This window comes from Ctenocephalides felis, unplaced genomic scaffold (assembly GCF_003426905.1).
Source record: "Ctenocephalides felis isolate EL2017-DRISC unplaced genomic scaffold, ASM342690v1 CF-g0.4_SCAFFOLD_01492, whole genome shotgun sequence".
Lineage (NCBI taxonomy): Eukaryota > Metazoa > Arthropoda > Insecta > Siphonaptera > Pulicidae > Ctenocephalides > Ctenocephalides felis.
This window is the reverse complement of record NW_020537646.1, coordinates 42,986,373-43,002,517: the sequence shown is the minus strand read 5'-3', so window position 1 is coordinate 43,002,517 and position 16,145 is coordinate 42,986,373. Positions and strand designations below refer to the sequence as shown.

At 28.4% G+C, this 16,145-nt stretch overlaps 1 pseudogene; it reads right to left on the bottom strand.

The window, feature by feature from the left end:
- Window positions 1–1,673: 1,673 nt before the first annotated feature.
- Window positions 1,674–15,908, bottom strand: LOC113369985 (annotated as a pseudogene).
- Window positions 15,909–16,145: the final 237 nt, after the last annotated feature.

The window sequence follows — 16,145 nt, the reverse complement described above, 5'->3', positions numbered from 1 at the left end:
AATCGTAGTCATCTAATATACCAATCTGATTTATTATGACACCTAACATGGAATGACTAGAAACTATTGCTGCATGCCATCGTGCCTTAAAACAAATTACTGGAACTTCCCGTAACGTAATTTATAATTTCTAAAAGTTTAAAAAAAAACAGACCGAACGTGTCAAAACCCATGGAAATGTGAACAAAATTAGTATTCATTACTAAATTTTGTATAACATATCTCATATTTTGATGAGCATATGCCTAATGATCATTATCGAAAGCCAAATTGCATTTTGTTTTCAACTTTTTTTAACTTCCCGTAGGGCAAGTTATAGTAATCGCAAAAAAAATCGAAAATGAAAATTTTATATATCTTTATGTTTCAAAGGTTTCTGAACATTTTGGCATACCTTGGAAAAAATGGATATATGTGTGTGTGTGTGTGTGTGTATGTACGTGTGTGTATGCATGTGCGGATACAAATTTTCGTCGACGATTTCGGGAACACGCGATTTGAATAATTCAAAAAACATTCGATTCGTATTGATAAGGAGACGTGCTGATTAGTTTATGGCAAAGGCAGGTCTAGCCGTTCCGAAGATACGGGGCAAAAAGTGCCGAAAACGGTAGATCAGTTTTTAAGAGAACGGAGCGTCCGATTTGAATTCAAAAACGTTTTACTTGTATTGACAAGATGAAGAATTGATCAAGTATTCATGGAGGCAGATCCAGCGGTTTCGGAGATCTAATAATAAAAGTAAAAAAAATGCCATTTGGCGGTCAAAAATGATCATTAGACATATGCACATCAAATTATCAGATATTTTATAGAGATTTTAACAATAAGTATAACATTTTTTTACATTTCTATGGGTTCCGTACCAATGCTTATCCGTTAGACGGCGGCGCGGCACTTGCGCGCTTTTGACATTTCGTCTCTCTATGCAAGTTCAGAATTTCCAAAATATGTCAAAATGAAGAAAACATTTTCTTTTCAAAAAAATTTTGTTTCCAAAAAAAAATTTTTTTTTCAAAAAAAGTAAATTTTTGTCAAATTTATAGTTTCTCAAAAATCTAATTTTTTCGAAGTAAATTTTTTTCAAAAATGTTAATCCGTCCCCCCGTCAATATAAATGCACATTAATTTTTTCTAATCGTAAGAAATCCCAAAATATTCAGAAGTCTTTAAAAAGTAAAGATATGCAAAAATTTATATTACCTCACAGTCAATCCTGATTAGCTCTAGCTCTTTGCAGTCGTTCGGGATGATTCCAAGCCATTTGAGTAAAATCTCTAACTACATCATTGAATGTATCATCTCCTGGTGCATGCTCAGTGGCTCTTATTTCTTCGTTCAAACGAGCTAATCGTAATCTGAAAATAATATACATATTTTTTAGCGAAATATGTTGCATTATATTCTTCATGTTTACAATATATCTATTACATTATTATATTCTTAAATTATAATTTAATGTCATTTGTACTATTGGTATTCTTTAACGCGGTACGAATCTAACCATGACAACGGTTCCTATACAACACGATAAACAGTTTCCATAGAAACGCGCTACAATTTATCCTAATTGGTATGTTAATTCCGAGTTTCTCATAGCGAGGTACACAAGTGTAGACTGTATACATATATTCATATTAACAAATATAATTGATAGAAATACAGCATCCTACTTACAGAGTAACTATATCAGCATTAGCCTGGTTGACAGCAATATCGATCGGCTCCCGCCCTTCCGTATCTTTAAGATCATGTTTAGCTCGATGTTTTAGCAGCAGACACACTTGAGCGGTATGCCCTAATCTGGTGGCCAAATGAAGTGGAGTGGAACCAGCTGCATCCGCCTGATTTAATCGGGCGCCATTCAAGAAAAGAAATTCGCAGCCATCACGGAACCCTTTATCAGAAAAAATTGAATCACGATTAAGGCATATTTTGCATGCTCATACAACGTCAAAATTTTTATTTTTGAATTAACACTTAAGTGTCTCAAAGCGCATTGCTGGAACTTCCCGTATAGTAATTAAATATTTAAAGAATAAAAATCCATAATCAATAATCAACAAAAATGATAAACGATTAACAACAATTGTTTTAAATATTTTCAATAGATTATCATAAACATTGTAAATTGCTTACAAGAAATTTAAACCTAATCGAGTCCAGATAAAATAAAGGCATCCGAAGATCATAAATAAAATTATAATAAAATTTTATTTTTTTAGAATTGTCTTTTCGTTTCAGAATCATTTTGTAAAAAAAACTGAAAAAAAATTTTTTTTTAAAATTCGGAAAAATTCGGTTTTGAATTTTTGATAATTTTTAATTTTTTTGAAAATTCCGGGATTTTTTTATAAAACAGCTGGACCTGCTTTCTAAAAATTTAATCGAACTCTCAAAAACTTAATTATAATTTTTGCCTCGCTGTCTTGAACAAAATCGTGGACGAGAAATTGTATCCTTACATACACACACTTATACACGCATGCATAAATTTTTTCTAAGATATGCCAAATGTTCAGGAGTTCTTGAAATGCAAAAATATGCAGAAAATTTTATTTTCGAATTTTTTTATTAACTTACCGAAGGAGAAGTTTATGTTTTCATCAAAAAATCCGAATTGCTAATTTTATGTTTTCTCGACGTCTCAAGCCATTCTGAATTGAATGAGACCAAATTTGGAAAAAGTATGTGTGGTGTGTGTGCGTGTATGTGGACAGATTTTTTTGCCGTAATCAACGTTTTCTCAAAAACGGCGTGGATCGATTTCAAAAATTTAAAAGCCACTCGATGTATCTCGATGAGGACTATTGTTTGTCAATTTTGTGCGACGATCGGCGGCCAAGCCGTTTCTTTATAAATCGCAGAAAAGTGAAAAATTTTCGTCTACGTTTTAGCCCGCATTCTGAATCGATTTTGAAAATTCAAAACCGTTCGAAAGATATTGGTTGGGAATCGTGCTGATTAGTTTTTGGTAGAGATCGGCCGGGCCGTTTTCTTGTAATAAGTTTAAAAAAAAAATTCGACGATTTTTGATTATTTTTTTGACGGCAGATGCCATAGTCTTCTAGATCATACTAAAATATTACGGCCCTACGACAACTGGTTTAGCTTTAATAATTTGTCAAAGTTTGCAAAAATTAGTATGGTCTTTTTGGCATTTGTCAAAAATTAGAACTTTCATCGACGTTTGCTCAAAAACGCCTGAACCGATTTCAGATATTTAAAAAGCATTTGGTGTATCTCGATGAGGATTATCGTTTCTCAGTTTTGTGCGACGGTCGGCCGAGCCGTTTCTTTGTAATTTGGAAAAAAGTGTTAAACCTTTCGTTCACGAAAGCTTTAAGCTTAAGCTCATACTACCGAACCGATTTTAAAAAATCAAAAACTGTTCGAAAGATATTAGTTGGGAATGATAGTGATTAGTTTTAGGTGAAAATCTACCGAGCCGTTTTCTTGTAATTAACTGTTGAAAAAAATTCTGGCCGATTTTTATGGAACTTTTTTTGCCGATATATATCATGGTCTTATAGAACTTACTGAATTATTACGGCCTTACGACAAGTAGTTTAATTTCAAAATTCATCAAAGTTTGAGAAAATGAGTAGTTTTTTTTGACGTTTGTTAAAAATAAAATTAGATGATTTAGTTGGTATAACGTTAGTATACTTGGTCTTAACATAGTAAACCATTAAAGTCCTACCGAAACTGGTTCAATTATAATTATTAATTAATTAAAATTAATGATTTTTGAAATTTACTTTTAGAAATACTCCGAGTTAACGTTCGTTTCGTTCGTTTGCAATGATGTGTAATAAATCCAGTCGGAATATTTTAATCATCATAAATTAATTTATTTTTATTTTATAAGTCGATTATTTACACATATCGGGAAGTTCATGTAACTTGCCTCGAGGCTAATACCAAACCAACTAGTTTTTTATTTTAACTTATTCCATGAGAAGTTAAAAATTTTAAACTAAAATCCTTCCAATGAAACGACAAAGAATGAACAAAACAAACGCAATAATTAGATTCTATATAAATTCTTAGTGTAAACGCTTCAACTTTTACTAAATTGATTTATTGATTTATTGATTATTCTCAATGGTCAATAAATAACTTGTCCCCAGTTTTTCTTAAAAAACTATATAATTTTTCAATTGAACACATCCATATCTTCCGATCCCATTGAATTGTAAATACAATAAACTTCTTTTTAAAAATTATCAATAATAATCATTACCGAGAGTACTGCTTGATGTAGAGGCGTACTATTATCACATTCTTCATTTGCCCAAGTCTTTTCAGCACCTAGAGCTAGTGCACTGCACATAACAGGAAGGTTGTGAGCACCAGCCGCTCGAAACAATAACATATTCGGATTTAAATTGCTAATATCATCCTCTTCTAAAATAATTAAAACGTATTCTTATTAACATCTTAAATATATAAATGATTAATCGTTATATTAAAAATAGATAAAGCCTATTTCACTAACCTGCTATGCCGTCACTTTCTCCGCCAGTAGAATCTTGATCACTACTCAATTCTAGCGGAGTTTTTAATTCTGGTACGTCGTCTCCTATAAGTAACATCTCGGGATCCGCTAATACTTCAGCAATGAATAATATTTAATTATTAAACTAACTTTAATTAAATCAAATCATGAATATATTTCTCACTTACAAGCTGTTTGTTTGATTGTCTCATTGTCGTCTGAGCTTTCATCAGTTGCAGCTTCCGTCAAAGCTGATAATACTTTATTGTTAGGTTTTGCTTGTAAAACGTTTTCTTTGCTGCAATAAATTCAATATTTTCAACAATCATATTATTGACCTTCGCTAGAGTAAGCTATTGAAATTAAACTCAAGTTCTTAATTTAATAACCAGGTGAAGAAATCAAGCAACGATAAGCAGTATATTTAGTAATAAATTTCTTTATATAATATCATGGAAATATAGCACTAATGCTAAAGACATTTGAGCATAGATATTCTGCAGCATTGCAGAAATTCTGAACATAACTATTTCATTTTGTTCGATTCAATTCATATAATAGATAGTTTTTATAGATCATTCCTCAGAGTGACAACAAATAAAAAATACAGAAATGCTTCATTGAATAAAAATTGAATCAGATTATATTTTTAGGTTTGTTGAAAATTCAGTAGACTAACAACAATAATAAAAGTAATCAAGTAAATATGAATTAAACAATAGATAAATATCATCAATCGTCAATACAAATATTTACCATCCATAATTTTAGAATCATTTCCGAAATACTTATATATATGATATATATATATATATATATATATATATATATATATATAATGTGTACATATATAGCCATAAAATAGTGTTTTGGAAATAAATAACTGATTCAATTTATAATCAGGAATTGATCGACTCCTGAAATCAATGCCAAAAGTACAATGAATGATATTATTCAAACCCCGAATTGATAAATAAATACGTAATTATTCTATTACATTCATTTTACCTGCGAGGCCTTCTTCTCAACCTCCTAACACTCCATTTTCTAACACCAACTTCTGTAATTTGGCTTTTCCTATTGTCATTCACCATAGTATTATCAGGATTGTCTTTCGTTTCATTCGATGTCAAATTGTTACAACTAGGTAATAAATTAACAAAACGCCTCTCAACGTATTTTGCTTTTATCCAAGCTTCTCTTATATTTCTGAAATTAATTTTCTTCTGTGAATACTTCTTATAGCATAAATGAAAGTATATTTAATTATATATAATACCCTTGGCAATTTGGTGTAGCTTTTGTAATATCCGAAACATTTGCTTCATATATCTGTAATAATATATTATTCACATTATCTATCCACCCGAAAAACTATATTTACAGATAAATCTATTTTCTTAAATGTAGTAGATCTGTAGTACCTTTAGAAAAGCTAAGCATAATATTTATAGCAATTTTATTGAATGCCCTTTAAGAAAAAAGGTTTATTTTTCTACTTCTACATACTAAATATCTCTACCAAATTAATGAAATTTAAACCAAAGTTATAGTTCGGTTCAGTTTGAATAAAAAAAAATTAAGTCAAACATAGCAAAAAATCTTCTTTTATCTTTGAAAAGCTCAATATTCAATATTAGGGAATTTAATTGAATGTTCAGAAACTTACTACAGACAAATATTAAAAAAGAAATGATGTTTTGACACCTAAACTAAATCTAAATTTAAATCTAGTATATTCATACCCTATTAACTATATTATTTCCAAGTTCAGCCATAACTTTGACAATTTCGGGTTCCCAATCATCCAAAGTCAATGATCTCACTTTGCTGTAATGTACACCTAGACTTCTATGTACACCTGAACATGCTATTTTTATAAAAAGCAAGAAAATAAAAATCAAAAGATTAGCAAAAATTATTATTATAGTTCTAAGGAAATTAAACTATAGGCTTTTTTATAAAAGACAAAATACTAATTTGATGCTAGAAAGATTATTCTACATAAACAGATTTTTTAATTAAAAAATAAATTGTTAAACTATGAGATTGACATTTCTTCTAGACAGTCATAATATATATTAAACTTATTGTTACAAAATTAGTTTATACTCACCAATACATAAAGTAATTCCCAAGTTGATACTGGCCCATTTCGGATCAGGATTACCACAGTCGCAACAAGAGTTATTACCAGGAATAGTTAATAATTGCTCCCACATTCTGATGATAAATTTTTGTAAGATACTACGATTAGAAAATAAACTAATGGCCACAAAGCAATTGAACCATGCAGATAAAAATAGACAGAAAATATATCAATTAATTACTATGTAAGACTAATTTTGATCCTTATTATTATGACAACTCTTTCTTAATAAATTGTAAAGTATTATTTGGAAAATATAAAATAATATTTCACATAAATATACTATAAATGATTCAATTTTTAGATTGAAAATTTAGGTTTATTAATACCGTGAAAACAAACCTTGAACGTTTATGTGGGCTATCAGATCTATCACTATTTCCACTAATTATATTTCCACTTATACTGCTGAAAGCACTATTTTGGTTCAAATTGTTCATATTAACGCCAGCGTTATTACTAATTTGTAAATGGGAATGATTTCTTTGCAAAGCCGCCCCGATCGCTTGCTGTAATGCTGAAATCCATGCATTTAAAGACTCCTCCGAATCGGCTTGCAGCATATGACTTCTATTAATTAAAAAATGGAAAAAAAGATTAAATTTAGAGATTACAATACAAAGAAAATAGCTAAAGAAATAAACTAAATAATTATTCCAGTGTTGTATTAAGTTATTGAAAAAGGAAAATTCTTATTTTTTATATTTTCTTTGTAACAGCTTTCAATTATTTTGGAAGATTATTAAACAAAAATCATGTTTTTCTATGCACAAATTTATCAAGATTATTTTTTTTTAAATAAAATTAAAGCAAAAAATTCAACTTGGCCAAAGAAAAAATCAATTCAATATTATATAAAACATTTTTGCAAAAAAGCTTTGTCAAAGTTTTTAATGCAATTCATTTTTTTACTAAAAAGATTCATTTCAACAGTAATTGTAATAAACAGTAAAAAATACTTAGATTTTTCTCTTTCTCTTCATACCATTTTTCGGAAATAAATCTACTATTATATATTCCCTATAACTTACTTTGTGGGTGATAAAACTTCAAAACAAAAACGTCTTTCCCCTTCTATAACAGGCTTAATTGAACATAGTCTAAGATCATCTTCCATCACAGTGCCAGTTTCTTCACCAGTTCTTTTCCTTAAAAATTCATAGAATGATTTATTAAGTTACTACATAAACTGAAGTGTCATCAAAAAGTAAAAATAAAGTAAATAAAATTTGTACAATAAGTTTGTACAAGTATAAATTGTGTTGGTATTTTACACACCTATACACTAATTGGTTATCACACAAATAAAACCACCTCCTATTCCACGTTTTGAAAGCATTTGAGGTTCTTTTAAATAAATAGCCTTCCATAACAAATTCACTATCCTTTTTAGATTGAACTGTATCTAAATTGGTTACGACATTATGTCGCTCCTCCATTTTCTTTTCAAGTTTAGAAGTTTCTGTACGCATAGCACCGATCTGAAAATGAGTTTTGAGCTAGGTAAGATAATTATAAAGAATTTAATAAATAACTATTATTACAAATAATATTTTCTCTTACATCTTCCGCTAAAGTTTTGAAGAATGGATCAAGGTCTTGACATAAATCAGATCCTTGATGATAGTATGTACAGCAGGCATGCATAAAGGATAATAGCTGCAAAAAATGTTTAACAAGTAAAAGTTAACATTAATCAATAAAAACGTTAATCAAATCAATCAATAAATCCGTTAAAAAATAAAATATTATCTCATTATTCACAAATAATATAGTTCATTTATTTATAAATATTGTCTATTTCACATACATTGATTCAATAGAATAATTATGACTAGCTTTGATCAAATCGATGTTCCTCATCAAAATATTTCAAACAGAATGTTTATAAATAACTTGCATAACGATATAGATAAGCTTTATAAACAAATATATAAAATATATACAATAAGAAAAATCTGCGTAATACAATTCAAGGAATTAATAGTTTTGAAAGAATACGTTTTCAAAACTTTGTACATACAATGATTAATTTATTTCATATTTTCAATTCTATAGTAGAACGTTCACAAATTGAATACATACTGAACATTTTTGGAGAGAAAAATTAAATAAAAACTAGTGGTGTATGGCATCGTGCCATGCAAATTGCTGGAATGCCCAGTACCTTAATGAAATATTCGAAGAATATTGAATGTTTTCAAATAGATTGTTATAAATACTGTAAATTTCATTATTCATATTTTAGAGACAAAATTAAAAGGGCTTATAAATTGGACGAGTTTCATATAAGTTCACATAAAAAGTAAATAAACAAAAATATTCAAATAAACGATATTCAAAAAAATATTTTTTCAAAATTTAAAAAAAAATACGATTTTTTTTTGCTTTTTCGAAAAATAATCGTTTCGTCAAACATGCGAACGGTTTTTTGAATAATTCAAATCAGATGCCTCGTTCTCTCAAAAACTTCCATATTTTGCACAATTAGCTCCGTGTCTCTAAAACGACTAGATCTGTCTTTGCCAAAAACTAATCACCAAATCTCCCCATCATTACGAATTGAATGTTTTTTTTAATCATTCAAATCGGATTCTCCCATACTCTCAAAAACTGAATTACTATTTTCTGCACTCTTTGCTTCGTATATCCGAAACGACTAAACCGACCGTTCCCAAAAACTAATCAGAATCTCTTCCTATCAATAGGAATCAATTGCTTTTTGAATCATTCAAATCGGTTGATCCGTACGCCCGAAATCATGGACGAAAAATTGTATCCACACATACACACACACACAAATACATTTTTTCTGAGGTATACCAAAATGTTTAGAAACCTCTGAAACGTAAAGATGTTCAAAACTTTTCAATTTAAATTTTTGGATAATTACAATGTCTTTCCCTAAGGAAGTTGATAAATTAATTTCAAAAAATGACGTTGAAATAGTTGAAGAGATTAACGTTTAAAATTTATTTATACATACATAATTTTATTTTAATTTTTATTTAAAAAAATGACATTTCGATTCATGCAATAATTTAATATTTTCTTAAAAATTGCAAGATATCGATTTTCTTATCCTTTTGGTTATAAAATCAAAATTCAATCATATGAATAAATAACTTACTGTAGCTAAGATTTCATGACCCTTCCTTGCTTGCAGCATAGTTAAACTATGTACATAATCTAATGCGGAATGTCTAAAACATTTTCTCTGTGCAGATAAAAAATTTAAGGCCTCATCTGCTTCAAGTGGTTTATTTTTTGATACCTTAAATTAAAAAAAAAATAGTATAAAATATATAGTAAACATAATTGAAATTTTATATTTATACTTACTTGTGAATTTCGAAGTAACGCAGAATCAAGTTCCGTTGAAACCTTCTCAAAGTGATGCTTGCTATCCTTAACAGACTTAATATCACTGAAATATGTAATACGTCCAGAATTACATTATTTGAATATATTTAATTTTTATAATACTACCTTTTAATAAAAGATGTCAAATTTTTCAATACTGTTCTACTAGCTTGGTCCAGTAATATGGTATGGAATTTATTCATTTCCTATTTGAAATATTATAATAACAAAGATTAGTAGTTCGAACGATTCAAATTATATAATATTTATATATTGAAATATTATTGATAAATAACTATCTACATTGCCGCACCTGTAAAGCATGAGTCAATTTATTTAATGATGACACAGTTGACGGTTGCTCCTTAAAGTGTTGAGATAATTCAAAAAGTGAATTTGCGAACAAGCTGAAATAAAGATTTTTTATGAATATTTTTTCTTTTCCAAGCAATGTACAATCTCTATATTTAAGCGAATAAACAATAACAAAAGTTACATACGATGAGTCAGAGACATAATTAAGATAACATGCAAAATGTTCTATACCATTAAAAAGTAGGTTGTACAGAAAGATTATATTAAAATATTCTCAATTAATCCTTGATTAGAAAGTTATTCTAGAATCTAGATAAATAAATATTTTAATAAATATTTTATTTTCCAAAAAACTTGTAATTCACCTCTTTATTCATTTAATTGCTTAGCTACTTTAGTTATTTAATGTTATAATAAAGATGTTTATTTCTTTATTTTCTATAACATTCTAAAATATTTTCTAGATGTATCGAAAGTTAGTTGAAAAATCGCTTTGCAAGAACATTCGTTAAATTCGCTCTATTTAACGTTTAAAGTCATTCTGAGTGGTTCGAGACTAAATTTGAATCGATCGGGTTATATCTTCGTAATTGATTTTTTTGATGATTTTAATGAAACATTGTGTGAAAATGACCAGGTGGAGTTCCTGGTCTTATGGACTGTACCAGGAAGAGTATCTGGTATTAATTCTTAATAAACATATGGAAAAGTCGTTTCATTTAGATAAAAAATAATTAAAATTTGGGCCAATTGGCCGCGATTTTAGAAAATACTCCGGGTATGTAATAGGCAAATGATAATTTATAATGTGTAATAGAGATAGGCTTATCATATCCGAAGCCGGATCGACTCGGATTTGACTCCGCTTCAGGGAGAAGTTATATCCGCTTAACAACTCCACGACTCCGACAACTTTGAAACCGAAATACTCGGCACAAATGCGTTCTATAGTGCGTTGTTTATGCATCTAAGGATTTGTCAAATTCAATTTAATTTTTTGAAATGAAAATTTATAAATAAAAGAAAATTAAAAAATATCAATAAAATAATTTTTCTAAAAAATTCACAAATAAATGACGAGTTGTAAAATTTTTCGGTCGACCACATGATCGACTCAATGACTCGTAATTTTAACAGTGTTGACCAAAGTAAAAACGCAAAACTTGAGAATCAAATTCAATTTAGTTATTTTCTTTTGATGAGAAAATAATTGATTTTTTGGATTAATTTTATATAAAAATAATATAGTAAGCTTTGTAATAAAAGCAAAACATTTATCATAAAATATTTTCACCAAATAATATTACTTCTGATTTCTAATTTTTCTTCTGCTACTTCCATTCGAGAATTAATATTATATCGGGTAGTTCAATTAGCATATTATTAATTTTACACAATTATATAATTGTGTGAAAGTAAAAATTTAATACTATATATTTTTTTCTGCTTAAATACTATTGACGTCACTGCACTCTAAAGAGTTGTTATTTCAGGCTATGGAAAAACCAGATTAAATGTATTTTGTTTCATGTATTTTTCGGTATACATATATTCCTGATTGCCGTCATCACGGCCAAAGGTTGTCGTAGTTAGAAATATGACCCCTTACTATTCAATAAATTATACATTGGAGCTATTCACACTTGAACACAATTTCATTGTTCTGTATCTTTAAGTAATATTTTTGTATTTTCTGAAAAAAAAAACGTATACTTAAAAGGTCATAAAACTACCTCTGAGTAAGTAATATTTTTGTATTTTCTGAAAAAAAAAACGTATACTTAAAAGGTCATAAAACTACCTCTGAGACGAGAAAGCGACAGCTTCCTTCCCAAAGCAAAACGCAGTAACAGATTTATAGTACCAGTTTAGGGAAGTCGGATATGACAAATTCGGCGAGACAACTCCACTCGGATTCACTCCGAGGGAGGAGTTGTATCTGAGTGTTAACTCCGGAGTGAGTTACCCATCTCTAATGTGTAATATTCAAACCATTTATCGAAATTAATTAACGTGATTAGAAAATTTGCTCAAATTGAATAATCAGCCATAGTTTCTCACATTAATAATGTTTAATAACAACTCAGTATAGTTCTAAATCACTCATTATTATATTTTAATAATAATAATAAAATATTAGTTTCTTATTGACTAAGTCGAATATTTACGCATGTCGGGAAGTTCATGCAACATGCTTCAAGGTAAAATGCAATTGAATCATTTTTGTCCGCCAAATGTCTTTTTCGCATTTTTTATTAGGCCTCCAAAAGCCTGCATTCCAACAAATATAACCAGTTCCTCATTTTGCCAATAAAGCATATGTGAAATTGAAGCCTCCGTTCTCTCAAAAACTGAATTATCATTTCTGGCATTTTGACCCGTATCTTCGAAACGGCTAGACCTGTCTTGGCCAAAAATTAATCAGCACGTTTTACCTTATAAAAGGAATCGAATGTTTTTTAATAATTCAAATCGATTGATCCGTGTTCTCGAAATCATCGACGAAAAATTGTATCGGCACATACATACATGAAGTTATTCTAAGGTGTGACAATAAGTTCAGAATGTTATAAAACGTAAAGATATACAATAATTTTCATTTTCGATTTTTGCGATTACTATAACTTACCTTAGGAGAAATAGGGTTTTAGATTTTATTAATAAGTACAAATTTTGTTTAAATTTCTTTGGGTTCCGTACCAAGATTTACAATTTTTAACCGTTATAGACTTCGATATTATATCTGTAAAACAAGTACGTAGGGCAATCGCTTTTTTTAAACAAATTAAAATTTTGAAAAATGTTTAAAAAAATTCAAAATACTCAAAAGAAAAAAAAAATTCACTCACTCGCTTATTGCCCAAAGTAACTATACTTACTAATTGATATGCGATATGCCTATTCATTGAAAGAACTTTTTAAAAATTTTTAGTCGATTCTTTTATTTAATTAGTAAAATTTTGCACTGTTCAATGTACTCTTTTTTATCTTGTAAATTGCCAAATATCTCCTGTTTCTTTCCCGATATGTTCTTTCGCAATGTACTTTATAAATAAAATTTAAATTTGAAATACATATAGATATTTCTGCGGCGGAAGAAAGTGGTAAAATTAGCCGCAGTGTTCACAAAATTTCATTTTTCTTTTCAATCTAAACTTTTTTTTGATACCTAGGCACTTAACAAGTTCATATATGAGGTCACGAGTAATTTTGTTAAGTACCAGTTGGACAATAAGTAAGCACATATTTAAAAGGGTTCAGCGTCGTGGCATTTTATTTTGACTTAATATTGATTCTTTTTCTATGGGGTCTTCCAAATTGATGTTGAATGCATTAAAAAAAATAATAAGTCATGTATAAAGCCATAACGATTAAACATTATGGTATTACAGTTGTGTTATCATTACATCTGTCGTTTTAGTTTTAGATTGGTATATAGAGAATTATTTGGGGATATTACGTATTACATGAAAATGCGTTATTTGAACATTTAGGGTTTTATTGTTCAAACCTTGGAATAATGATATTAATAATATTCATGACAAGAAAATCTATTGAATTGAATTATAAATTCAATGTGTCAGCACGCAAAAACTTCGCTGCTAGATTCGATTTCTTCGAAAAATATATATACAATATATAATATATGTGCTTGATAAAAAAACTAAAAAATTTCTAGTCATGGCATTTTGCAAATTGTTCAATTTGATTGTTTTTTTAACAAATTTCATATTATACTATACATAAAAATCTATGTATATAATTAATTATACAAAAATTGTTTTAAAATTTGTTACTGAAAATGGATTTAGAAATTTTGCTACTATATTGATTTATCAAGTTTTCTTAAGGAAATCTATGTTCATGACGAATAACTAATTACACAAAATTATACATAAATAACTAAATTACCCAACTATAAGTTAAGTAGTATTTTGCTTTAAGGCATTTTGCATAAACTTCCAGTTATATGTAATAATAATGATAATAAATAGATAATAATTATATAACAATGTGCTTCGTAAGCATTCGCTATTTTAATGCACAAATACACACATTGTGTATGTTCTAAGAGCGTGACCCATTATTCTAAACTTTTGTGAATTTTTAAAATTAAATCTCATTTCAAGAAATTGGTATTTTAGGATATTCGTTAAAACAATGAATTTTATCACTATGCAAAGCCATAGGATAAAGTTGTCAATAAAACTGATTAATTAAACTAATAAAATTAATTCATTACGAAAAAAGCGCAACCGATCGTTACTAAAAACTAGTCAGAACGTTTCCCAACTGATATATTTTGAAATATTTTTAAAATTCGAAATAAACATAGAAGTTTTGGCAAATGTTATTTTTCTAATTATATACAAAGGTTGTGCCGATCATTGTATAAAATTAATAAGCGAGTCCTTATAAAGCCTTATCAAATGACTTTAAAAATTTTAAATCGATGCAGTCATTTTTAAGAAAAAGTCGACGAAAGGTCAAGTTTAGGCCACATACACATACTATTTCCAATTGTGGTGCCATATGACTCATAATGACTTGAAAAGTCAAGAAAACTTGAAATTAGCGCATGGAATTTCATGTCGAACCAGATTCGGAAAGTTAATAATTGTTTCTAATAAGAGAAAGATTTTAGAAAACAAAAAATTATGAATAATATAATCAATATATTAAATAGTAGTATATCTGTGCAAAATTTATCTGATATTTCGATATATGCATCTGTGCTCTATAGATCTCCTCAGATATAACTACATTTAAAGATAATCCTTTGAGTTATATTCTTATAAATATCATTCTTATTTTAGTTACTTTATAATTATTCAAAATGGATGATTGTTCATATTACTTCAGTAAGAAAGATTGCCTGTGTTTGTGTTTGTATAAAATCTTCATTTTCCAAAAATCTACTTTTGCATGGAAAGGCATTTATATTTGTGCTTGTGTAATTGTGCTTCATAAGAATGATTAATCACGCCTGCTCGAATTGGGCAACAGAGGTGATATTAAGTTCTAACATATGTTCATAAGGAAACGAGTGGATACACATTCTTACTTAAGGTTTTGGGATTAAAGACTTATTAGGTGATTACAAAGTCTTATGGACATTATAAATAGTTATTTTAAATACAATGATGTTTTTATTTCTTGTTTGCATTTTATTATTTTTTTATTAGTACTTTATATTTCATTAAATTTATACACGCATGTAGTAATATATTTGATTCGATTTTGATATTTGACAGATTGTTTATAAATTATAATTGTTTGATTATAGATGTGGTCAAACACACATCTAAGAGTGTGGTCATACATAAAAATATAAAAGCGATTCAGTAGTGAATATTTTTAGGAAGGATAGTTTAAACTTTTTTTACCTTTGTTGTGCAACATATTGTTTTCCAAAATCTACCATCTGTCCACAATTTTTTAAGACTTTCTCTATCTTTTGTTCCAAATGATCAATATTAGTTTCCTCCTCCTCTAATCGAATTCTGCAAAAACCCATTTTCAAAATATAATATTATTAACTCATTATATGGAATTCTGCAATAATACCTAAATTTTGGAGAATCCTCAGGCATTCGTCGAAACTATTTTAGATCTCATTTTAACACCATACTACACTAATCTAAAATTTACAAAAATAAAAACTCTAATCTTAAAATATTTAGACATCTTTATAGAAAGTGTTTAATTGCTGATGACAATATCATCTTTCCAGACATTTTGTTTCTTTATGATAATTAGCTGTCAAAACATTGACATTACTACTATTCGCCATCTACCGGCCAAGTGTAAAACTAA